Source organism: Narcine bancroftii, chromosome 1 (assembly GCF_036971445.1).
Source record: "Narcine bancroftii isolate sNarBan1 chromosome 1, sNarBan1.hap1, whole genome shotgun sequence".
NCBI classification, from domain to species: domain Eukaryota; kingdom Metazoa; phylum Chordata; class Chondrichthyes; order Torpediniformes; family Narcinidae; genus Narcine; species Narcine bancroftii.
In genome coordinates this window covers 461566545-461593627 of record NC_091469.1, presented here as the reverse complement: position 1 = coordinate 461593627, position 27083 = coordinate 461566545, and the positions used below count along the sequence as shown (strand labels likewise).

The 27083-nt window shown below is 42.1% G+C and overlaps 1 long non-coding RNA gene across 1 annotated transcript; it reads left to right on the top strand.

Annotated features, from left to right (window-relative positions):
* The first annotated feature begins 12899 nt into the window (after positions 1 to 12899).
* Positions 12900 to 26653, top strand: LOC138753743 (uncharacterized). Its single transcript, XR_011351401.1, has 3 exons — positions 12900 to 13002; positions 16137 to 16370; positions 26253 to 26653. It is a non-coding gene; the product is annotated as an uncharacterized lncRNA (long non-coding RNA).
* The last annotated feature ends 430 nt before the right edge of the window (positions 26654 to 27083 follow it).

The following is a 27083-nucleotide window of genomic DNA, read 5'->3' as shown; positions in this document are numbered from 1 at the left end:
GCATACAACCTGCAGTCGAATAGCATGGCGGAGCAATTCCATGGGCACATGAAGGCTGAACTGATGGCCTGCCTCCAGAGACCTAATTGGGTGGAAGAGCTGCCCTGGATCCTCCTGGGAATAAGAATGGCACCAAGGAGGATCTCAGCTCCTCATCAGCAGAGCCCCGCTCCTTATACCTGGGGAGTTCGTGCCCACAGCACGCAGACAAGAGGTGCTACCAACTGAAGTCTTAAGAGGTCCCCTTCTGAGTGTCACGAAACAATCAAACCACTTGTGTACTGGACATTGAGGGGCATCCAGAGACATTTACAATTGACCGACTAAAGCCCTCTCATCTCAACTTTGATTGGCCCTTGCCATGACCCCTGATGCGAAGGCACGGATGATGGCTCAAGAGCAATGTGTAGGAATGGCACCAGAGGCTTAGCCTCCTTATCACTGTTTCACGTAGCAGCTTACTGGAAGGTTAATTGTACTGACTCGGGAGGTTCCGAGTGACATCATGATGTCAAAATGCGATGATGACATTTGGAACGTGGATTTTTCAAAAGCTGCAGGTGAGTGTTTGAGCCATCGACTTTTACTGTACTTCGACTTGACCACATCTGATAATTTTCTCATTCTTCATTTCGCACTCTGACTACATTTTGCTACCATGTCACCCTTCCTGAGAATAATAAATCTAAAAAAGTGTCTTGCAAGATAAAGACAATGTGACTAACTGGCATTTGGAAAAGTACAGGATCAACAGATATATTCAAACATTGGATATTATCCAATTATGACTGTGGGAACAATCCAAAACATTTGTTTATAAAGTTTTTTGGTATTTCTTTGGCTTAATGTTGGGACATTTTCTAAAATAAAATTGTTGGGTTAATTTGTTTATCCCACAACAAAGAAAAACATTGCTCTATTGATAGAGTTTTACAACTTGAGAAGGAAAGAATAACTATCATTATGTCATTCAGTTCAATCTTAGAACTCTCTGCTGGGCCAATCTGAACACATTCCGACTACAAAAGGCTTGAAATAGTAAGTGGTAAGAACAATCCAGTGTGCAGAAACGTGGGTGTCACACAAAGAGATATCTAATCCATATTTGGTCAACTTCTGTCATGAATAATTATGGTCAAGAAGATCTCTGGACCAATAATAACCATGAATAACAGAACACAGGCCAACAATTACTTTTAATTTCGGTACCTGAAGGAAATTACCAAGCACTTCGGCAGACTAGCTATTAGCAGTTTTTCCTATTGTGGTAAATGGCACCCTCTAACTCAATTCATTTTACTGACATTTTGATGACTCAATACATATGTGTGCAGTCAGATGGGCGTGGAAACTAGGGAATGAGTTAGATTTGGCTATTTTATCTTTGCTTTATATCCTCTTAAGTCTGTAAAATATCTGTGCATTCCATAATTATGTCAATAAAAGGCTAAAATAATCTTCCCAACCATAGCTGTCATATTTATATTAACTCCTTTGTTAACCTGCTTATTTCATACAAATTTACAGCAACAATAACCTAAACAGTATAGGCTTACATCAATCAACATCCCTAACAAAGCCAACAATTTTTAGCTAATTTCTCTGACTTTGATAACCTACCATATACTGAAATAAAGTGATAGTTAATTGCAGCCAGATGCCAGTCCACAGAAATTTTCCTCACCATTAGTCACCAATTGATTTCAGGCTCTCTGTTCAGTGGCATTCTTAAAGAGACCGGCTTCTTTGAAGGTGGCATCATTTTGGTACTTAAACTTTTGCAAATAAAATTATGGCAGATCAACCAGTACTAATGATCTATGCAGGTATACAATATTTAATGTACTGTTTGCAGAATGCTGCTGCGGTGTCAGAGTTTGAATCCTGCACGGTTTGTGAGGAGTTTGTACCTTCTCCCTGCGTCTGCGGGGGTTTCCTCCCACCATTCAAAACCTTACCGGGGTGTTTAGGTCAATTGGGTGTATTTGGGTGGCGTGGGCTCATGGGCCGAAAGGGCCATACAGTGACTGTGCTGGATGGCTAAATTTTATAATTTCAAACTACCCCTTGAACCACGTATTTGTGGTCTGACCTGATGGACCTGATTTTAGGCGATTGCACTGTCTCATGCCATCTGCACTAAATCACCAGCATCTGAGCCATTGATATATTCACCATCAATATTAAGATAAATATTTGAAAGCTAATTGTCCCCATTCCTTTTCAGCTGAATGTCTATAATATCTGAATGGGTGCTCTTTGCTTATGGAAAACTAAAAGGTAGACATCAGGAGCTTCTCTCGATCATTATCCTTCCAGTTTCACAGATGCCATTCATTTGGTGCAAGAGTCCTTTATCTGGTTCTTGAATTACCTTGTGAAGATGTCTCGTGATGATTGCATAACCTGCAGTCCTATGCTGGCCTGAAGACAACGCTCAGGTTTGTGGAACAAAGTAGCCAGAAGCCACAGGTCCTGATCACATTGAATCAGAAAAAGTCTGGCCACCTCCCTCCCCTTGGCCCTCAGCCTGCTGATTAACCATGATTGGATTCACCAATATTAACATGTTAGGAGGGCAGCAGTACCAGAACCTTAACTGGAACAACTCCACTCACGGTGCGTCTCCCAGGGAAAGTCAGATAATTGGTGTTCCGTGGCGAGTGAATCACTTCCCAAATCCCCAAGTTGGCATAAATTCCATCACACCCGAACTACATAGAAAATCCTGAGCGGCATGAACTACGTTTCTCCCTCAACCACTGTGACTGACCGGCGTGCTCCAGCATCTCGTTAAAGCTTCTTCAGTGGCATCTCCCAAATCTTTGATATCTACCATCTAAAAAGACAAGCGTAGCACATTTCATGCACAACCAAGTTAGCTTGAAAGTCGCAAGCTTTCACCACCTGTAAATATATCACTGGGCCTTCATCAACTTTGGGTCTAAATCCTGCGAAGTCCTACCCAATAACATTGTGAATGTAATTCTTATAAGGATGGAACGGTTCAAGAATGTAGCCTGCTGCAATCTTCCCAAGGGCAATTAGGGATGGGTAATGAATGGTAGCCCTGCCAAAGATCCTGTGGCTACATTGCTGTATTCATGAAATGACCACAAACATTATCTTTATCATAATAATTGAGATTGAAGATAGCGATTCAGCTTTTTGCATAGGCAGAGAGAAGCAAATAGTAGTTGAAAACCAGCCGCATCGTATACACATCGGACTGAATACGTTAAATCAGCCACCATCACCAAATTAACAACTGAAGTTGCGTTCTGCGGACAACACGAGCAGGTGAATATGAGATTTAAAGAAGTATGTTGTCCCCTTGGAGAATCAGTATATTCTCTTCAATAAAAATAAGGAACTGCTGTTTGGAATAAGGAGGAAGTAATTTTGAAAGAGTGGTTCTCAAACTTTCTCTTTCCACTCACATCGGTGCTCTGTGATTAGTAAGGGATTGCTTAAGGTGGTATGTGGATGGAAAGAAAAAGTTTGAAAAACCATTGTTTTAATCATCCCTCATTGACTCGTTATGTGCACAGTTTCATAACTCCAAAGAAAATAGGCCAATTACAATTTTTCTCAAGCAAAATATTTCAGTAGCATTCGGGTCTCGAGCAGTGGTTTCTCAACATTCCCTTCCCACTCACATAGCACCTTAAGCAATCCCTTACTAATCACAGAGCACTGATGGCTTAGGAATGACTTAAAGTAGCATGCGAGTGGAAAGAAAAAGGTTGAGAACCGCTGTTTTAAAATCAATCATGAAGGTTTGACTAAAAGGCTTTCTAACTCATTGAGTCATCTTAACTTTGATTCTGCGTGAGGAAATATGAGACCATTGGGTGTGGTGCAATCCAGTCAGCAGTTTCGTTAACATCTGCAGACAATTAGAATAGCTACAAAATGAATAAGCAACATTTGCAAGCATTTCTAAATGTGGAAACAAATATCTCAGTCAAATCAGCATGCGGTTTGAATTAAATCCATTATACTATGTGTCACCAATCCTATGATTATTACATGGTGAATAACTTTGGGACAACCCTCATTACAGAAATAAGGAAAAAAAAACTGCAGCTCAGATTCATAAGATTGATAGCAGGGGATGGCTTTGTCTGATTAAGGTTAAGAAGAATCCTAAGAGATTCCACAAAAGTATGCTAATAGCACAAGATATAAGCAGGGACATAATAGGTCCCCTTAAGGACTGATCTAGTAGTCATCCATGTGTGGAGCTGCAGGAGATGGGTGAAGCCCTGCATACATAGTTTGCATCTGTATTTATTTGGAGAAGGTCATGGAAGCAAAGGAATTAAAGGAAATTAATAGTGAGGTTTTGGAACAACCTATATTACAAAAATTGAGTCAGTGGAAGTTTAAAAGTGTATAAAGGTTGATAAATTCCCAGGGTCTGATTAAGTATGTCATCCTAGGAATCTGGGGAAGAAATTGCAGGGCCCTGGAATAGATATTTGCAACATCTACACACACGAGCAAAGTAAATACAGGCTGGTAAGCCTTACACAAGTGGTGAGAAAGTTACTGGAAGGAATTGTGCCTGACAAAGGATGGTTCTGAGTGTGGGAAATATGACTGAGTTTATTTGACAAGGTGACTAAGAACTCTGATGAGGCTCCCAGGGTGGCAAACGTTGTCAACATGGACTTCAATGAGGCTTTTGACAAGTTATGCATGACAGATTGGTCTGGAAGATCAAATCTCATGAGATCTAGGGTCAGCTGGCCAACTGGATACAAAATTGGCTTGATGGGAAGAGTCAGAGGATGGCAGAAGAAAATTGTTATTCAGATTAAAGAGACCAGTAGTGTGCTGCAGGAATCAGTGTTAGGTCTGTAGCACTACAGATTAACTACATTAGACTGAGAGTTGTGATTAAGAGGCTTTAGTCACTATAAGACATCAGCGCATCTCACATGTTGCTAGCCCAGTTCCAAGGCAGGTATTGAGGAAAGAGTTTGGGGATTCTGAGGGGAGGAGTCACAGGTGCAGGGGGAAGGCCAGCCCATGAAGTACATTCATATAGACAGTGGTCATAGCCATATATTTCCACCACATTCACTCCGGCGGGGTGAAGTGAGTCAATGTCCATTAGAGGTTCAACCTGTCTGGTGGTCTTGTCTGTCGTTGTGCCCATCACAGGGCTTGCTGGCTCCTGGGCAGTGTTTTGCGTAATGGGTCGTGTCACTGGTGGCTGAGAGGGGTTAATAAGACCGTGGGAATGCTCGGTCTGTGGTTGGGGCAGGGAACCAGGAGCAATTAGTGGGGCCAGCAGGCCTGTTATGTGGGGGGATGCTGATTGGTTGTTCAAGTGGTCTCTTGCATGCACCAGAATCCCGATGGAAACCGTGTCCTGCCACCCATCCTAATATTCCATGCAAGCGTAATGGGGGTTTACATGGAGGAGGTGGACCTTCTCGACCAGAGGGTTCATCTTGTGGCTCCTGGAATGCTTCTGGAGCAGGACAGGCCTAGGGGTAATCAGCCAAGACAGAATTCCTGACACTGACTTCCTGGGATCCCTGATCGCAATTGATATAGCAGGAGCATCCGAACAGAGTGAATATGTTGCAAAGTGACTTTATGACTCTGGCTGTGGTCATAACTGGGCAGATAATGGCAAAAGGAAAGTGGGAGTATACATCAATAATGTTGAGAAAATATGTTCCTGTTGGTGGAGGGGAGGGGGCCCTTGAAATCCATGCTCAGGCATTTGAAAGGGCAAGTGGTTTTAATCAGATGAGTTTTGTCTGGCCTGTAGAATTGGCACAGACAAGGCAGCTCTGGGTCAGTTCTCTGATATCCTCAACCGAGTAAAGGAGGTTGCGAGCTCTAACAAAGTGGTAGAGCCAGGAGACCCCAGGGAGGCAAAGGCTGTTGAGGAATGCTTGGTGCATGTCCCTCGGGACAGGGCATTGGGAGGCTCATTGAGCTTCCCGGGCCAGTACAATATCTCATAATTGGAGGTGGATAGCTCAATTCTCCACCTCAGGATCTTGTCATTCTTAATTTTATCCCGCTGGTTGTTTTTGAACATAAAGGTGACTGCATGTTGGTTAGTCAAAAGGGTGAACCATTTGTCGGCCAGGTAGTGCCTCCAGTGGCACACAGCTTCCACAATGACCTAGTCATACTTCTTGATGGCTGAGTGCCTGAGTTCAGGGCCCTGGAGGGTCCAATTAAAAAAATGCCACGGCCTGACAGCTTGGTGGAGCGTGGGAGCCAGGGCAAAGTCAGATGCATCACTTTCCACCTGGGGAGAGATGGATTCATCCACAGCGTGCATCACCACCTTAGTGATGTTGTCCTTGATGCATATAAACACTGCTTGGCTTCTGCCAACAGGGGGAAAGTGGTCATGTTCTCCGGGGGAGAGCTTTGTCTGCATAATTAGGGATCCACTGGCCATAGTAGGAAAAGAACTCCAAGCACCTTTTCAGGGCCTTGAGATTGTGGGGCAGTGGGAACTCCAGCAGGGGGTGCATATGGTCAGGGTTGGGCACAATGATGCCATTCTTCACCACACAAGCAAGGATGGCCAGCCGTGAAGTGCTGAACATGCACTTCTTTTGATTGTACATGAGATTGAGACTTTAGGCCAACTGGAGAAATTTCTGTAGATTAGTGTCATGATTCAGAGCCAGCTCTTCAGCGCTTGACGTCCTGCTTTGCGGAAACTGCCAAAATGTTTGGCCTGGAAGTCAGCCTGAAGAAAACTGAGGTCCTCCATCAGCCAGCTCCCCACCATGACTACCAGCCCCCCCACATCTCCATCGGGCACACAAAACTCAAAATGGTCAACCAGTTTACCTATCTCGGCTGCACCATTTCATCAGATGCAAGGATCGACAATGAGATAGACAACAGACTCGCCAAGGCAAATAGCGCCTTTGGAAGACTACACAAAAGAGTCTGGAAAAACAACCAACTGAAAAACCTCACAAAGATAAGTGTATACAGAGCCGTTGTCATACCCACACTCCTGTTCGGCTCCGAATCATGGGTCATCTACCGGCACCACCTACGGCTCCTAGAACGCTTCCACCAGCGTTGTCTCCGCTCCATCCTCAACATCCATTGGAGCGCTTACACCCCTAACGTCGAAGTACTCGAGATGGGAGAGGTCGACAGCATCGAGTCCACGCTGCTGAAGATCCAGCTGCGCTGGATGGGTCACGTCTCCAGAATGGAGGACCATCGCCTTCCCAAGATCCTGTTATATGGCGAGCTCTCCACTGGCCACCGTGACAGAGGTGCACCAAAGAAAAGGTACAAGGACTGCCTAAAGAAATCTCTTGGTGCCTGCCACATTGACCACCGCCAGTGGGCTGATAACGCCTCAAACCGTGCATCTTGGCGCCTCACAGTTTGGCGGGCAGCAACCTCCTTTGAAGAAGACCGCAGAGCCCACCTCACGAACAAAAGGCAAAGGAGGAAAAACCCAACACCCAACCCCAACCAACCAATTTTCCCTTGCAACCGCTGCAATCGTATCTGCCTGTCCCGCATCGGACTTGTCAGCCACAAACGAGCCTGCAGCTGACGTGGACTTTTTACCCCCTCCATAAATCTTCGTCCGCGAAGCCAAGCCAAAGAAGGGAGTGTCATGATCCTGCTGGTCATGGCCACAGATGGTCACGTTGTCCAGATAGAGGAATGTGACCTTTAGCCCATAGTCATCCATTATCCAGTCCATCTACCTCTGGAAGATGGAGATCCCATCCTCTGGGCGGATCAAAAGTTGGTCGTAAGCCATCTTGAAATCAAGGTACTGGGCGATCTCGTTCATCATGTCGGCGATGCGATGGAGGGGGTAGGCATCCAGCTGGGTAAATCGTTTTATGGTCTGACTGTAGTCGATGACCATCTGGTGTTTCTCTCCGCTCTTAACCACTAACACCTGTGCCCTCCAGGGGCTGGTGCTGGGTTCTATGATCCCTTCACCCAGAAGTCGTTTAACTTCCGCTTTAATGAAGGTTCTGTCCCCAGGCCTGTATTGCCTGCTCTTCGTGGTGACAGGCTTACAGTCGGGGTTGAAGTTTTAAAACAAGGGTGAATGTGGGACCCGGAGGGAGGACAAACTGCAGGTTATGTTTGGATGGGACGGTGCATGACTTAAAAATTCATAGTTGTGGACCACGGTGGGGGGGGTGTGGGGGGAGGGGGAGAGTGTGGCCTGTCATACTGCATTTGGACATTCTTGAGTTGGCATTGGAAGTCTAGTCTCAGTATGACTGGCGTGCAGAGCTGAGGCATAATAAGGAGCTTAAAATTCTTGTACTCAGTGCCATGCACAGTCAATGACACGGTGCAGCTGCTGTGGATCTCAGCCGAATGGGATTTGGAGGCCAGGATGTCTTTACACTTCGCTAGAGATACCGCTGCACTATGACTAGGTGAATGAAGCTCTCTGTACCCCCGGTATCAATAGGTAGTTCATGACATGACTGTTTACCTCGATGTCCATCATGGCCCTATCTAGCTGATGTGGGGTGTCCTGGTTCAGGGTAATCGATGCCAACATCTGATCGCTGTCTGAATGGCTGTTGAAGTACTGGTTCGGGGTGCCCCCCCCCAAGGTGGCTGGCCCCATGCCATGCACGTTTTGCTGCTCCTTGACACCAGAAGTGATGCTGGATGTGGTGCCGTCCTGGTTTACCGTCCCCATGGTCTCACCGAGCCGTTTCCCGTGACCGGAAGTGCTGCCAGAAGTGATGGGGTCCAAGATGGCAGCGGCTGCCTGCCACATGCAGTGCCGCTGGAGGAAGGTTCCTTCCTTCCCGTAGCATCCTTTTTTCCTGCAGGAAGAATATGTGGCAATTTAGGCTGGGAAACTCTTACAGAGATGTTTTGTGTGGTCGCAGAAGAAGCACTGGGTGTTCGATGGCGGCGATGGTGACCTGGGAGCTCACTTCCCAAGATGGCAGCGCCCGTACTCCCCACGTGGCGGCTTGTGGAGGAAAATATGAACACAAATGGTTAAGGGTTCACCCATAAGTTGCTGACAAGAACATATAAGAGTCAGTTGCTACTGCTTAAGTGGAGGCAGGGAAACTCAAGGTGCGATTTATCTGCAGACGCACTTATCTGCAGACATGATAAGCTTAGGAATTCTGTGAAACAATGATTAAATTATTGCCAAACGTTGACAATGATAAACTATTTTCAGGTTGACCGGAACAGGAAGCCCATATGCAGGAATGCACTGCCATTTATTGTATGTAAATTCTGTTAAAACTGGCTGTGAGCAGAGCAAACTCAGGCTGGGTGCTGGGCATGCTCTCCAAGATATCTTGCTAATAAAACTCTTCTGAAGTGTTACGCTGGAGTCGGTAGTTGATTCGTTCTCCGCAACACGGTTACTTTTCCAGAGAAGACCCCTGCGTTCAGCTGCCCTGTCTCAAGCACTTTTGGCAGGTCGATGACTTCTTGCAGGGTTCAATCGCCCTTTTCTAAGAATCTCCGTCTGATGTGATCAGACTTCAATCCAGCCAAACATGCATCATGTATCAGTTCCTCTAAGTGGGTAGCAGCAGAGACATCTCTGCAGCCACTGGCTTGCCCCAGCACCCACAGGACCCGCATGTACTCATCCACCGACTCACCAGGTGCTTGTCTACGACTTCTCAGAAGGTACCTGGCTTAGATAGCATTCATCAGGGTCAAATTCTGTCTTTGCAGGAGCTCCATTGTAGCTGGGTAAGTATCGGAGTCCCTTATCATCTGAAAAATGCGGTGGCTGACCTGAGCGAAGAATAGCTCTCGTTTATCTTCCTCAATCTGCATGTGTGGTGTCCCATGAAAGCATTGAAGCAGTGCAGCCATTAAATCAAAACTGATGGAGGCCTCCTCTGGATCTTTAGGGTCGATGTCCACTTTATCTGCCCATATTGCCTTGTCCTTGGCACAAAATTTATGTTGATTGTCAATCAACCATGTTAGACAGAGAGTTGTGATTAATAGGCTTTAATCACCATAAGAGATCAGCACCTCTACATGTTGCTTGCCCAGTTCCAAGACAGGCACTGAGGGATGAGTTTGGGTATAACAGCCTTTATGGGGATTCTGAGAAGAGGAATCACAGGTGCAGGGATGGACCAGCCCACACAGTACATTCATACAGGCAGTGCTAATAGTGTAGCGGGCCGAGTGACTGTGCAGTTGGATGGGCTGAATCGCCACCCCAGTCGATTGGCACATGATGATGTGGGCCCCCCTTCCCTTCTCAAGAGAAGCCCATGTTTGGTGACACACGTTGCTTGGGAGATGTCACCGCTTCCTGGTCGCATGTTGCTGGGCAGGGAGTGACACCAGTGCTCCCATACAAGAAGTGGGTTGTTCCCCTAAAAGCAGTGTGAGAGATTCCAATAAAGTCAATTACTGGTTCTCCCTCGCGTTGTGTGGACGTACTTCATTTCAGTAGCGCTGCCGTTAGCCACCGCTACAGTAGCTGTACACTGTCGGTTTGCCATCTATATTGACAACTTGGATGACAATGCAGTTTGCCGATGACACCAAAATTAGTGATGTAGTGGACAGTGAAGACATCATCCAAGATCAAAACAAAACCGGTTGAACAGGGAAAGCTGGCCAAGGAATGTTAGATTGAAATGATCTCAAACAAATGCTGTAATTTGGAAGGTGAAAGAATGGTAGGGCTTTTACAATAAATGGTAGGGCCCTGGAGAATGTTGTTGAAGCAAGAGATGCAGGTACATTGATCCTTGGAAGTGGCAACAGAGGAGAACAGGCTGAAAAGAAAAAAAAGGCATTAGACCTACTTGTCTTCATCAATCAGCGCATCGTGTTCGGGAGGTGGAACATCATGTTACAATGGTGCGAGACTAGTGAAACCACACTTGGAGTATTGGGCCCAGTGCTGATCACCCAACTCTAATTAAGGTGTTATTATGCTAGTAAAACTGCAGCGAAAATACATAAGAATGTTACTGAGATCAACAGACTTGAATTATAAGGAAAGGCTGCAGAGGATGGGAATTTTATCCCTGGAACACAGGAAGCTGAGAGCTGACCTAACAAAGGTTTAGAAAATCATTCGAGATGTATATGGTTTTTACACAACCACTGCATTCCAGGCAGTTATTCCCAATTTCCCAGAACACAGCCTGTGTGAAAAAGATCCAGAACGGGAGTAAGGAATCATTCCCGTTCTGACATTTTACTTCCTCGACCCCTAATTATTTTCACGAATCGCCTGCAGTTCAGTTTACAGTGGGCTAATGAATAGGATGTCCAGCCTCCTTAAATACCACATTTCAGGTATTCCGTCTAAACTCGCGGTGCGATACGGATATTTGGAGTTTTGGTCATTCCCGTGTGAAGGGCCACTCCCAGAAGGTAGGGAATGGTAAAAAAAAATATCACAAGTTCTATGTAAAAAACAGAATAGATACAGTAAATGGTCATTGCCTTCTTATTGCTCAAGCTGAAGGACTGTCCCTGTTTGACAGGTGTCCATGATGAGAGATGCTAAATGGAAAACTTAAAGCTCCACTGAAACACGATGCAGAACATACTCACATAAAGTGCAAACTTGTACTGTGACCTCGGCCATTGTAACTTTCCATATAAAATTAACAAGGAATGAATAATCCAGAAAATTAAGGAATTAATACAATAAAAAAAAACAAGTGTGGCTCTGAATTAGGACTCCAAGAAACCAAGTGTAGACATATCCCATGGATCTGTTTAATGTGCTATGCTTTAGGATGGTACGGGTAGTGTTGCCGTTAGCGCGATGCTGGCATTGCACCAGAGACCGGATTTCGAATCGGGTGCTCTCTGTAAGGAGTTTGTACATTCTCTCCATGTCTTCATGTGTTCCTCCGGGTGCTATGGTTTTCTCCCACCTTTTAAAATTTACTCTTTAACATGCCAAATGGGCCTGTTACTGGGCTGTATGTTTGAATTTAAAAAAAATATAGGGAGGCTGATCTCCACTGAACAAAATTAGGGGACCAATCACTTTGTAGTCATCTTTACCAATTTTAAAATTCTAGATTATTTAGAGAATTTAAATTCCACAGGTGCTATGGTGAGATTTGAATGAAAGTCTCTGGATTGTTCATCTTGGCTTCTGGTTACTAATCATCTTACTGAACTGTTTTGCCACAAGTGTACTACCAATAAATAGTCTCCTAAGGCAGTAAAACTCCTGTTATCCCAAATTCAAGCAACCAGCAGCGTCAAGTAACCTGCAAAAGAAAATTGAGGAAAATATAAATAAATAAATAAATAGATAGATTTGAATTAAATAATTGCTTGAAGCAGCTGTTCAAATAAAGTTATGCAAAACAGAAATGGTGTCATCCAGAATTATTTAATCAGATTGTGGATCCACTGAGGGTAAACTTGGCTCTGCATTTCATTACCTGTGGTGACCTTTTCTCCATATCTACCATGGGAATGCAGGTAGAAAGCTATACCAAAAATTGTCTGCAACTTGTAGACTTTTTCCCTCATGGCCTAAAATTCTAAAGCACCTCAGAAGCTTGAGCCTTGAGGGGTATAATTTATTTTGTGGGGTGACTCGCTTAAAGTGTCTCTTTATCCCTGCTTAGAAAGAGTCTTTATCTTTATTAGTATATTATTAAGTTATTAGTAAGGCTCTATCTGAAAACATGGGTAAGGGGGGGTTAATTATCTATGTTATTATTTATCTTTCAGGTGTCTCTGTGGAGCGGGAGAAACCTGCAGATGCAGCGACAGTTAAATGTTTTCAAAGAATGTGACTGAAAATAAAGTAAAATGCTTTAAGGTTTATATATTCATGCAAATGAAGTTTGTTCAGTGTAAATACAGTGTACTGTAGTATTTTTGTCTTTTAAACTGTTTATTCTTAATCCAGGAGCATTAGTTAAGCTTTGTAAGAGTAAGTCTCAAGCAACTGGAAAATAAACTTATCCAGCACATACCAATCTGCATGGGTGCCGGCTACCAGGGATTTTACTTGTAAGTTTTTATGATAAATTCTGATGCATTGACCTACTAATTTTTATGAATTCTCCTTAATTAATCATCAGAATTCCTTCAAAAAGCACCAATTAAATGAAAACACTTGTCTGTTTCATTAAATTTCCTTGCTGTTAAAATAAAAGTGTTTAAAGATTCACACAAGGCTGCCTAACTCAGATAAAGATTTCCTTCCAAGCTCATCATTTGGTTTTTGCCAACAGGTCACTTCCACTACGGTTCCGTTATGGGGATAACAAGCTGTCATTTAATGGTTTCCACACATTGGCACAATGCCAACATGAAATATCCCTGCAGGTATTGTCTGCTGCCAGGTGATCTCTTTCAGCTGTGATAATGGCTGGTCTGGTCTGCAGACTTCAGCTGTCAGTGGAACAATGTGACTTCTGTCAGAGAAATGCTTGTAGGATATCAAGGTGATTGGCATTTACTTCTACATCTGAGGTAGAATGTCGTTGAACAGGACAGCAACTTATAGAGAAGCTTATTTGAGCAGCTTATTGAAAGAGTTAAACTGGAAGGTCTGTACACATTTTGAGTGTACTGAAATAGAAGAGTGCTGGAGAAACTTGCAGGTCATGGAAGCAAAGGGATATAACCAATGTTTCAGGCCTGAGGCTTTCAGAAAGGTTTGAAACATAGGTTATATCCCTCTGCTTTCTGTAGATGCCGCATGACCTGCTGAGTTTCTCCAGCAATTTGGTACATTGATTGAAAGAGCTACCTTAATCTCTTACCTCAGAGTCTTTGCTTAATTATCATATGCCATATTATTAAACATTTACTTGGACTCAAGAGTGAATTGTACAATTTCAGATGCCAGCCTTTTCTGTTTCAAATGGCCAGTTGTAGTGTAAGGTCATGTAATATGCAATAAGAACTAAGTGATTCTCTTTCCACTGATACAACCGGAGTATTGACTGCATCAGATTTACAGCAAATGTTGTGCTCTGTATCCAACTATTCCAGCAGGCTTTTATTCTCTCAACAGCCATTATTCATCTTCCTGAATTAAAAACCATCCAACATTATGAGCTCTCATTACCCAACATTAATTTCTCCCTCTTAGCTGGCACTGAAACTAACTGTGTCACCCACTCAACCTTGGTTGAAATTTTATCACAGTCATTCCCTTTGCTCCTCTCTATCCACTTCATACAAAATACTGACTTTGGATGAAGGGTGATCAAAATGAAACCTCTGCTTCCCTCTTCAGAAATGCTGGCCAACCTACTGAGTATTCAGATCATTTTCTACTTCTTTTTCAGAATTGCAGCATCCATAGTTTTCTTTCCTCACGCTGGTGCATCTCAGGGCTGTGTGTGTGCTCAGCCGGCTCTTGTTCATTCAGTTGACCCATGGCTGCATTACCAGATCCAGCTCCAACAGTTACAATGGTAGTTGGCCTCATGAGTCAGAATGATGAGTCGCACAGCAGAGAAAAGGTGAAAAATCGTGCGATATGATGCAAGAGTAACAACCTGAGTCTCAAAGTGGATAAGATGAAGGAGATGATCGTGGGCTTCAGAAGGGCCAGGAACAACCACCCTCTGCTAAACATCCACAACTCTGTAGGAGGGAGAGAGGAGAGCACCAAGTTCCTTGGTGCTCACTTAACTAGTGGCCTATCATGGGCACTCAACATCTACTCACTTGTCAGGAAGGCACAACAGTGACTGCACTTCCTGACAAGACTGAAGCGGGCAAGGCTACCAGCCACCACGATGTGATCCTTCTGCAGGAGCTCTATCAAGAGTGTCTTGACCTGCTGCATAACAGAGTGGTATGGTTGCTGCATGGAAATTGACTGGCGGTCACTGAAGTCTCCCTCCTCACATCGACATTGTCTGACGAGGGCACGCAAAATTATTTAGGATCCCTTCCACCCCGCATAAAGCATCTTTCAGCTGCTCCCATTCAGAAAGAGATACAGGAGTATCAGAGCCAGAACCAACAGGCTGAGGAGCAGCTTCTTCCCACGGGCAGTAAGAATACTGAACGACCAAAAGAACTGCTCACATTAACCCTCCGAAACTCACATATTCATGAAACAATATTTATTTATTTAATTGTATTTATGAATATTTCTTCTGGATATATATTGTTTGTCTGTACGTGTGTAAGGTCTGGTTGTGCATCTGCGTGTTTTGCACTGAGGGTTGGAGAATGCTGTTTGTACATGTGCAATCAGATGACTATAAACTTGACTTGACTGGTCTGTCTCAGCTGAGTGCTAAGTGCTATGGAATCCCATTGGTAACAGCCTTCCAGACAGAAAAATCTCAGTCAGCTTTTATCCTTTGCTCCATTTCAGTGAGCCACGTTTGGTTCCAATTTGCCAATCCGACAGGATGTTGTGTCAAGTAGGATCTTGTCAAAAGCCTCACTAAAGTCCATGTAAATGACAGCAAGTACATCGACCTCCTTGTGTCCTTCATCAGAATCTCAAACTTTAGTTGGAAATGACCTTCCTTGTCAAATCCATACTGATTATCCCCAATTAATCTGAACTTGTCTACATGAAGCTATATCTGGCCCTTAGAATGATCAGAGTGATCTGTGAACCACAGAAATTAAATTAACTGGTTTGTAATTACTTAATTTAGCCCATCTTCCCTTTTTATATAATGATGCAGTTTTAACTGTATTTTTAGTATGAAGCTCTCATATGTTTTGTAAATTAGAGCAATGAGAAAATACACTTTGTGAAAACTGAAATAATACTCATACTGAGCATCTGCTACTGATTTATTTCCCTTTATTTACCTTTTCTGTACTAGCACCAATGGTCCCGAAAAACAGATTTTCTCATGGATTACTTCTGAACAGGAAATGCACATGTCAAAGGAACATAACTGCAACACATGAAGGATTTTGCTGTTTTAGTTATTGATTTTGTTTTGGCTGCTGTAATAAAACTTCTGGCCATGTGGTTTCATGCTGGTACAATAGGGACATTCAACAGACTCTTAGATTGGCAAATGAATGTGAAAAAAAAGGAAGCTAATGTGAAATGAGGAAGATTGTTGCTCAGTAGGTTTCCATAGGTCAACGGAACATCGTGGGCTGAAGGGCCTAAACTGTGCTGTAATATTTGATGTTCTTTGTTTAAGGTGCACTTAGCAACATTTCTCCGTCTGGAGAAAGAACATATGAAATATAGGAGGCCCCTCAAACCTCAAGATTCTGCAATACTTGACAACCTTTGGGCCATTGGAGATGAAGGTTCTGGCTTCCACGTGATCTTTGGACTTGTTTACTGTCCACATTCCCCTGCCAGGAGGTGCAGAGAAACCTCTTATGTGGTGCAGCAGGGAGAATAGGTATCAGGTTCAGAGAAACTGAAGGTAAGTCCTTGTTCTTGGAATGTTCGTGTCCAGATAAAAATAAATCTTAAATTTGTAAGCAGAATTATAATGTATTTACTCTATTTATGTTTCAGAAATTTATTTTGGAGTATCACAAGCTATATGGCAGCTAGTAATGGTTCAAAAAGCAACTCCATCAATATTTTCTTTGTGAGCAATGTGTGCAACCCTTGTGCAACACACCTGCACACCAAGAACAAATCTAATTTTTTTCACCAATTGGATCACCAATTTCTACAAACATATGAATTAAGAGTAGTGATACATGATTTGAACCTTTAAGTTTTCTCCTCCTTTTAATCAGATTGTGGATCCACTGAGGGTAACCTTAGCTCCACATTTCATTACCTGTGGTGACCTTACATCCACATCTGCCATGGGAATGCAGGTAGAAAGCAAGATCAAAAATTGTGTGCAAGTTTTAGCCTTTTTTCCTCATGGCCCACAATTCCAAAGCACCTCAGAAACTCAAGGCTTGATGAGTATACTTTATTTTGTGCGTTTCCTGACCAAAAAGAAAACAGAAACATTCCCTCATGCATCTTTTATCATGAGCCCAGCAATTCTATTTTTTTTTTCAGAATCCATACTCCTCTGTTATAAAGATATTCAAATATTCCTCCTCCATGCCCTTTGGCAAAGTGAGTCCCAAAGATTCACCATCCTTGAAGAGAAAAATGTTTGCCTTGTCCTTCATCCAAATGAGTAACCTATATCAGATTTGTATTAACTTTTAATTTAATGTTAAACTATATTTCTTTTATAAAAATATGTTAGTAAAGTAAATTCTAGAGTTAAAATATTATATCTGTATTTTTAGTAAGTGAGCTGTGGGTTGGTATGGGGTCACAAACAGGTCACCGCACATTGAAAGAGAATCATTGTTTACTGAGAAGAGTGTTCATTCTCAGTGTCGATATATCTGGTAAAGACAGAGCTAATAGATTTCAAGTGAGTCTTAATTATTCAAGAACTGCTGAGGAAGCCATCTGCTTTTAGTTGAAATCACTTCAGCCTCTTGAACAGAGATGAGGTCAGAGGTTGTTATGGATATGGAATAGATTTGAAAATGGAACAGAATTTTGGTAGAAATAAAACTGATGTTCATGTGGTTTCCAAGAATTGGGACACACCTTGGTGACGATTTGGAAAAATATATTACCAAATTCAGACATTTTGAGTTTAATTTTGTAACAATTCAATTTGGAGAGTATAGAAGTCAAAACCCCTGTAACACAGGGGTTGAAACCTTGTGAAAGACAGGGTTGAATTGCAGTAACCAGAATTGGTGCTGTTGTGTGTTACTCCTGGAAAAAGGGGAACACAGAATCAGTGGCTCTTGAAATAAAGAAGCCCATTTTGCTGTCTCTTTGGAAAGAGGACAGATTTCTACTGGGTCGATTTTTGTACAACCACTTCATTTAACCGTTGTCTGGTTATCCAACTGCACGAAAACCAACAAGGTCGGGTCAGATACAGCAATGAGCTCTCTGAACCCTTCTCCATTAACAATGGAGCAAGGGTGCGTTCTCGCACCAACCCTCTTTACAATCTTCTTCAGCATGATGCTGAAACAAGCCATGAAAAACTTCAACAATGAAGACACTGTTTACATCTGGTACTGCACGGATGGCAGTCTCTTCAATCTGAGGCGCCTGCAAGCTCACACCAAGACACAAGAGCAACTGTCCGTGAGCTACTCTTTGCAGATGATGCCGCTTTAGTTGCCCATTCAGAGCCAGCTCTTCAGTGCTTGATGTCCTGTTTTGCAGAAACTGCCAAAATGTTTGGCCTGGAAGTCAGCCTGAAGAAAACTGAGGTCCTCCATCAGCCAGCTCCCCATCATGACTACCAGCATTTTATAATTATTTCTGAACTGAGAATTTAAGGCATTCGAGCAAGAATAAAATGATACTGAACTTTTAAAGATTGACTTTTCAGAGTGGACTTTAATTACACACACACACACACACACACACACACACACACTTACATTTGCACATAGTTAAGTTTAGCGATAAGTAATAAATTTTATGTTGTTAATAGTTTAATTAAAAAAAAACTATTATTTTGAATTTACCATTTTCTGGTGAATTTTCCATTGCTATTCCTGTGTTAGTGATAACAAAGTCCCTTTTGTCCCTAAAATAATTAAAGGGTTGTTAGTTCATAATAAACCTTTTATTATTAAACCATTCTAGATTTTTCCACAAGAGAAATATCAGTTAGCCTATTAATATATCAAAACATTATAATAGTGACAGGGTTGAAATCCATCACTGTCTGTAAGGTGATTGTACATTCTCCCCACGCCCACATGTGTTTCCTCTGGGTACTCCAGTTTCCTCCCACATTCCAAAGAAGTACAGGGCTCGGTGGTTAATTTATCACATAGGAGTATTTGGGTGGTGCAGGCTGATGGGGCTGAAGGGCTTTTTGCTATACTGTATATCTCTAAATTAAATAAATGCCAGAAAAACAATAAAACAAAGTTTTCTTCAGACTTCTTCATTGATTATGCTTCGCCATTGCAGTAGCGAATTTGGGAATTCAATTTGCCACGATATATTCCGACCATGCACTCACTGATCTGTGGAATCTTTGCTCAGGAATGAAGGAAAGGGCAGGAACAAAACCATTGTATCACTATGTTGGCGCATATATATTTTCTGCCCTTGCGTATTGTGCAATACAATCTAAATATAAATATGATGGAGATGATCATATCTCCAGTTGCAGTTGAACTGCATTATAAACAACTTTATCTTATGCAAATGAACAATTATCCTTTGGTAAATCAGAATCAGATATCTCCAGCTGTGTTATTCACTGAGTTCACCATTTCCTCATTATGATCTTTGCCTTGACCCACAACATTACACTATCACAAATCGTACAGGCCAAACTTAACAATGGTACACAAATGAAAACTGACATTCATCTGGCAATCTTTAAATCAACTCACAGTCAATAAAGTATTTTAAGGGTGGATTCTAAGTTGTAATATAGGAAATGTGGAAATTACTTGTGTGCACATTTTCCTAAGCAGCAATGCGATTTGATATTCATTCATATTATAGATCTGGGTTCCACTAGCTGCCTTGAGAAGCCACCTTTTGAACTGCTACATTCTTATAAATAGCACAACCATCTTAGGCTGCAACTGAAACAATGATGAGACAGAGTACAGAAAGGAGACTTAGAGCCTAATATCATGATGCCAAGGTGTCACAAGAACAAGGTTTTCCTCAATGTCAGCAAAATAAAGGGCATTGATTTCTGGAAACAGATGAGAGCACATGTGGAGGTAATGGAGAACTTCAAGTTCTTATAAGCAAGACCTATCCTGATCATCACCAAAATGATAATCAATGGATAATTTATTCAGGAGGTGATAAATAGACACGCTCTGAACTACCTTCCATTGAAAGAGGTAGCGGTAGAGATGGTGAAGGCATTGGTCATTATATTTCGGGAGTCAATGGATTCTGCCACAGTCCTGGAGGACTTGAAAATCACAAATCACTCTGATTTCAAACCTGGCCAGAAGGGACTTGTTAGCCTTGTCAGGCCATTCAACTAGGAGAAGGGCACTCCAACCTAACACCTACGACTCGAGGACCTGTGTCCGTCCTAGCTTGTTAGGTCATGGCAGATAAACTCTGTGTAAATGGTGGGGCCAGTACTGCACACACTGCTCTCCACCTAAAGAAAATCTATTGTGCCAGTTCGAAGGCCATGCCCATGTCTACGATCCTTCCTGGTCTTCATTCGCGAAGCCAAGCCATGATGTCTAAATTTTAAAATTAAAGTGTAAACATTTAAATTCTAAAAGTTTTAAAATGTACATTGTGCAGTGTAAATTATAAGAAAGTTATTAGCATTATTGCACTTTTCAAAGTTACTGATTTGGTGTTGACCTTAGGTCAGGTAACGGGAAGAACTTTCCTGTGTACTTTGAAAGACATTTCACCTGTTTCTTTGTGGGTGTGCACTGATTCAGGGTCCCATTCCTTGAGAGGAATCTGAGAGGCTCCGATAGATCAGTGGTTAGAGCACTGGCCTTGTAAACCAGGGGTCATGAGTTTGTCCCTCGCTGGGCCCTCATTTCTGTGAGGGGCACTGGACAAAGTGACAACTCTCCATCTTCCTTACAGTACTCAAAGTTAAAGAATTTCAGGTATATTACATTTTAATTGTAGCATTATGTGACAATAATGGAACCCTTACCATTCAAAGGAGTACTCCTTCAGCTGCATTTGGTACTCCAGCCTAGAGTTTTCTCAGGTTCAATCATGAGTAAGACAGGATCAACTCTGTTCATTTGCAAAGATGCAATCAAACAACAAAAAAACAAAATAAACAGATGTGCTGAGAATCTCAATCAAAAGCAGAAAATTCCAGAAATACTCAATACCCTTCTCTGAATCTGTTTCTCTTCCCACTCATTCAGCCTGACCTGTTGAGTATTTCCAACATTTTTTCTCTGTTTCTATCTTCAATGAGAACAATGGACAACCTTCATCAAAATATTGAGTCCAGGCTCTTCTCTAGAGACAAGGTCTGAGATTGATTGACTACAGCTTGACAGTGCATGGACACAGCAGACGCCAATAGCCACTGAATACAGATGCTTCCATGGCAACCCAAGTGTTCCGATTAACCAGCTGACTGTCCTTCCAGCAAGGAACGTGAAAATCAATAGCAAGCGTAGGATGAGAGAGAGAGAACAAACAGAAAAGGACAGAAGTGCTCTGAATTTGTGACAAAATTAAAATCAAATTCAACGGCTTTTACTCAAGTTCACTTTAGATTTGTCCCACATAAAAACAAGAATTGCAATTGTTTGTTTCTGATGACTTGTGTGGAAATCCCAACAAACAGCAATTGCACTGAAGGAAGCACATGAGGTTCTGATCTATTTTAAAATGGCAAATTACTGTCTCACAGGCATACTCCCGCTGTGAGACTCCCTACTTGGTTGCATTTCAATTGTTGCAGTGCCCCATCGCTTTTCACTGCCAGTCTGAGAACAAGAGCCATCTGCTAACCATCTCAATAGCATAGAAATCCTGGAACCAAAATCCTGGAGTACCAATTATTCATTATTGTAAATTTCACAACATTCTTGCCACCGCTTCTTGACTTAAAAAAAAATGCAAAATGTGGCCTAGTTTTCAGGTAATTGGGAGAAAGTACAGGGGTGGGTGGGGGGTTGGTAGAAGAAGTAGGTTTTTCACACAGTTTTACACTGCAGGCAAAGGTGGTGAAGGCAGGTACAATAGTATCTTTTAAGAGACTATTAGATAGGCACATGGAGCTGGAAAATAATTAAAGGTTATGCAGTAGAGAAACTCTAGGCAGTTGTTACAGCAGGTTATTAGGTCAGCACAAAACGGTGGGCCAAAGGGCCTGTGCTGTGTTGTCGATTTCTATGTTCTATCAAGGGACAAATTAGTTAATGCATCAACATATTGAAATGTAAAACCAGGTACAAAATATGTAACTTGCTGTGAATGGAATCCCAATATGGGCATCATGAATCTGCTTTGACTTGTACATCCTGCCTCAGAAGTGCGTCTGAATATGGAAAGGACTTTGCCCAGTTTGAATTCTACCCCAATGGAATACAAGAGCAAAGAACCTTCAGAAATTTTGAGTTATGAGTGACATCTCAATAAATCAATTGATTAGTTTCTATTTCTCTATGACCTAGGAGAAAAGTTAGCCATGGATTCATTCAGAATGGTAACAGGGCCTTTGTCCCACGGAAAGCTCATATCTACTAATCCCATTGTATTCTCACAACCCAACAACTCCGCTCCCCCCAAGATTCTACCTATTCACTTGCACGATGGAGGTCATTTATATGTTAGTTATATTTTTTTAATTAAACTACCAGTCTGTGTATCTTTAGAAGGTGAGAGGAAACGAGTGCACTCAGAGAAAATTGATGAGGTCTCAAGAAGATCGTACAACATCCACAATAACGGCTCCTGAGTCAGGACTGAATCCAGGTTACTGCAGCTGTGCAGCACCAGTTGTGTTAGCTTGTACCACCCCTGGGCTGAGCATTTGTGCAGGGTTCATGGTTTCAAAATCTGGGAAGGCCTTGATGAGGGTATGGAGGTGACTTTCAAGAATGGTACTCTCCAGCATCACCTCTTTTGTGAAACAACTGCAGAGATTGATGCTCTACTTGTTGGCAAGAAGATAAGGGAGTGTGTTTAAAATTATTGGGGTGAAGCAGGAAAGTCTGCAGACCCTCTGATTGTAGTAAAATACACAAAAGTGTAGCGATCTATGGAAAGTAAAGAGTAACCAATGTTATGGGCCTGAGCCCTTCATCATTGTTTGATCAAAAAAAAGGCTGATGTCTGATTTAAAAGGTGGAGGGAGGAGAGGAGAGGTAGGAGGAAGGGACAGGGGAAAGCCAACAGGAAAGAGGTCACAGATAACCATATATAACATATCAATTACAGTACAGAAACAGGGCATCTCGGCCCCTCTGGTCCACACCGATTTAAGTGAACTCCACTAGTCTTATTGATCTGCTCCCTGTCCATAACCCTCCAATCCCCTCACATCCATGCACTCATCCAACCTTCTCTTAAATGAAAAAAATGACCCTGCTGCAACCTTCTGGAAGGTCATTCACTCAGCCACCACTCTCTGAGTGAAGAAGCTTCCTCTTATGTTACTTCTAAAGTTTTTCCCCCTAACCCTTAACTTATGACTCCTCATTCCAATCTCACCTACCTTCAAGGGGAAGAGCCTATTCACATCTACTCTATCTATCCCCCTCATAATTTTATATACCTCTATCAAATCCCCCTTCTAAACTCCAATGTGAACAATATACATGACAATAATTGACATGAGTGGGAAACTAGAAGAGAGAAAATAAAGCTGAGAAGTTATAAGGGGAGTGGTAGTTATAAGAGAAGGGATTGAGGGTGAAGTAAAGGAGACAGAGGCATAGAGAAAGGGGAGACACACCTCCCACCTCTGACCACCTTCTCACCTCACTCTCTATGTGCTCTTTCCCCACGGAATTGGTATTAACTTACCTCAATTCGATTTTGTCTCTCCTGGTCCAATCCCTTCCTACCTCTGTACATCCAAGATACCTCACATGCCCTCCATCTCTTCAGCAACTTTCAGTTCCCTGGATTCGACTGCTTCATTTTCATTGTGAACATCCAATCTCTGTCTACCTCTACCCTTATACTGCAGTTCTCAAAGCCCTTTGTTTCTTTCTCGATTACAGACCCAAAACAGTCCTGCTCCACCACCTCTACTCCTAACCCTGCTCCTTTCTCGCTCCTCTCTTCTCCTCACCTTACCTTTTTATTTAGACACCTGCCTGCTTTATGCTCACATCTTGGCAATGGACTCGGGCCCATAATGTTAATTATCCTTTACTTCCTGTAGACGCTATGTGACCTGATGAGTTTCTCCAGAACTTTTGTGAATTATACTAAGAGTATTGGTGAAAAAAGCCCAAAGAATCTCATTAGTGAAATAAGGGAGATCTTTTTATTCCAGGATGGCCAACAGAAGAAGAGTTTGATGGTGGTTTCACATGTTTCCTCCTTGTATTATTCCATTGCTTCCATATTAATATCTTGTGTGTAAATTGTCAGTTCATTCCACAATGCAGCAAATTGCTATATTTTGCGAGGTGTGGTTCAAAACTTTTTTTTCTTCTGGCTCTCTTCTTTTGCCAGGGGGTGGTGAATCTGGGGAATTTGTTGCCATAGGCAGTTATGGAGGCTGAGCCATTGGGTGTATTTAAAACAAAGATAGGTAGGTACTTTATGAGCCAGGGCATCCAAAGTTATGGGAGGATGGTCTGGCAGTGAGGCTGAGTAGGAAAATGGATCATCTCATGATTAAATGATGGGGAAGTCTAAATGGGCTGAATGGTCTTATGGCTTTATGATCCTCCACCTCCACGGAATCAGAAAAGACAGTGGAAGCAAGTGCTTCATCTCCATATTGATAATCTAATTATAATGAAGTGGCCATCGGAACCTCTCCGGTGAGGCAACAAAGGGCATTCTCACATGCAATGGGCATTTAAACTTTGTGACCTTCTGCACAAGATTTATCCCCTGAACAATTGCTGGGATGAGAATTCAATGAGAAGTTGAATAATTATTGCATAACTGCAAAAGGGGAATTAGATAAACAATGGTCTATTTCTACTTGAGCAATTCTCATTTTCCTATAAAGCTTGGTCAGGGTAGTTGGCAGCTTCAACATATCCGAAGAAAAATTGATGCTTCTGATATTGTGAGTGAGCAGTTCCAAAACTTCTGATTCACAATGACCATTTTGTGGTACTGCCCAATGTGCCATTTGCATTCTTGAGTTTGTCCTGTCATTCACTGACCTTGCAGCCGAATTATGTCATGACTATATAATTGTTTCTTGCCTTTCTATCTGCATCAATTCAAACAATCAATCTCAGATCTAAAATTGATAATAGAGACAGAGTTATTGCTGTTCATAAAAGATTTGCAAACTTTTACCTTTCTTTGTGTTTTTAGATTCAAATTTCAAATTTATTGTTTGAGTACATGCAGGATATCCCATATAGCCCTGAGATTCATTTTTCCTGCAAGGTTGGCAGAATATTAGCATTCTTTGGTCATGCAAAATCACTGTGCATAACGTACATGTAGACAAATAAAGAAACGGAAACAAGCTGACTGTGCGATACAGAGAGAGGGGGAAAAAAATCAATAAACTGCAAAAGTAAGTCATTAAATGAGTCCCTGATTGAGATTGTGGTTGTGGAGTCTGATGGTGGAGTTATAACTGATAGCAGTTATTCTTGAACCTGGTGATGTGAGTCTTGGGGCACCTATACTTCTTTCCTGATGACAGCAGCGAGAACAGGGTGCGTGCTGGGAAGTGTGGATCCTTGGTGATTGCTGCTGCCCTCCAACTGTAGCGACCTTTGCAGATGTTCCCCATGGTTGGTGGGGTTTGACTGTGATGTCCTGGGCTGTGTCCACTATCTTTTGCAGTTTTACAGGGCTTTATGCTCAGAGATATTGGTGTTCCATACTAGACCGCCATGCAGCTGGTCAACACATTTTCAACCACACATCTGTAGGAATTTGCCAGGGTTTCCGATGTTATACCAAATCTCTGCAAACTAATGAAGAAGTAGAGGAACTGACACGATTTCCTCATGATGCCATTAGTGTATTGGGTACAGGAAAGATCCTCCAACATAGTGTCTCCAAAGAACTGTTTGGTGTAATTCATATCTTTATTGCTGAAAAATCAGTCTTGTCTCAACTTCCATGAGTTCTCAATCTCTCTCGCTTTCCACCCTCTCAGTTCTCATGGACAAAGTAAAATAGATTGTTCCTCTCTGCTCAATTTCAAATCAAAATGTTTAATGAGGTGCTTTCACTAGATGAGCAGCTTCCTCAACGTTTCAGTGACCTGGGTTCAATCCTCATCTCAATTGATGTCTCTGTGCAGTTTACACATTCTTCCTGTGACTGTGTCAGTTTTCTCAGGGTATTTGAGCTTCTTCCCCCATCCCAAGTCATATGTTAACTGGTCACCACATTGTTCCGATTGTTAGAGGTAGAATCAGGGAAAAAGGTTGATGGGAATGTGAAAAAAGTAATATGGGATAAGTGTAAAAGGGTTGGTTGATGGTCGAACTATTGTGAATGATAATACTGGACAACAAAAATGTTGTTTCCTGAAAACTTAGTGGTGTATTTTATAGATTTTGGGCTGCTAATCACGAAAGTCACGTTGACATTTTCATATCACGCACTGTTTTTTTTAGATAAAGCCTATCTTTGTGAATTCCTGTCCTATTTTAAGTCTATTTCAGCCATACAAAACCATGAAGTGCAACATGTTATTGAAAATTAATTTTATGCCTTCGCACTTGGATGTCTTCCCTGCTGATCTTGGTGCAGTCAATGACAAACATGATGAAAGATTTTACCAGAATATTGTGACCGTGGAAAAATGGTATCCGGGCAGTTGGAATCCATCAATGCTGGCCGACTATTGTTGGACACTGGGACAAGGGGCATCAGATGCTGAGTACAAATGAAAATCAGTGGCAAAACATCTTTAGGTCAGATGAAATAACACAACGTGTCAGCATCATTATGTGATTAAACAGGCTAAATTCAATTAAAGTTAATTTAATGTTTCTCCAACTTCCTACACGATACAGCAAATCTGAAATTATCTTTGTGTTAATCTCGAAGTTGTCTATCATAATCCCCAATTTCTTTTCAGAAAGTAAACCTTTTAAAAAATGTACTTTGATATATTTGCAACTTAGCAAGTATTTTAGGGTTAGGGTTAGGGTTAGGGTAAATTCAATGTTATTCTGGAAAGCAGGCTGATACCTTGTATGTCTAAGAAATGATATCTTTCTGATGCTTTTAATGCTGTTCATGGAAGGTGATAGACATCTGAAATTGTCTATATATGTAGTCAGGGAAGCATATAAATAGATAGAATAATGAAGTGCATAAGCACAAATATTTAATTGTTCCTGTTCATTGAACTTAAAATGTGAATGCCTTATCTAGTGGCTTTGCTTTGTTGTAAATTATCACACCATCCTCAGTTTCATTGAATTTGCTTGCTTTTCTATGTTTGTAATGTTCCCCAGCAATGCAATAAAACCAGCAA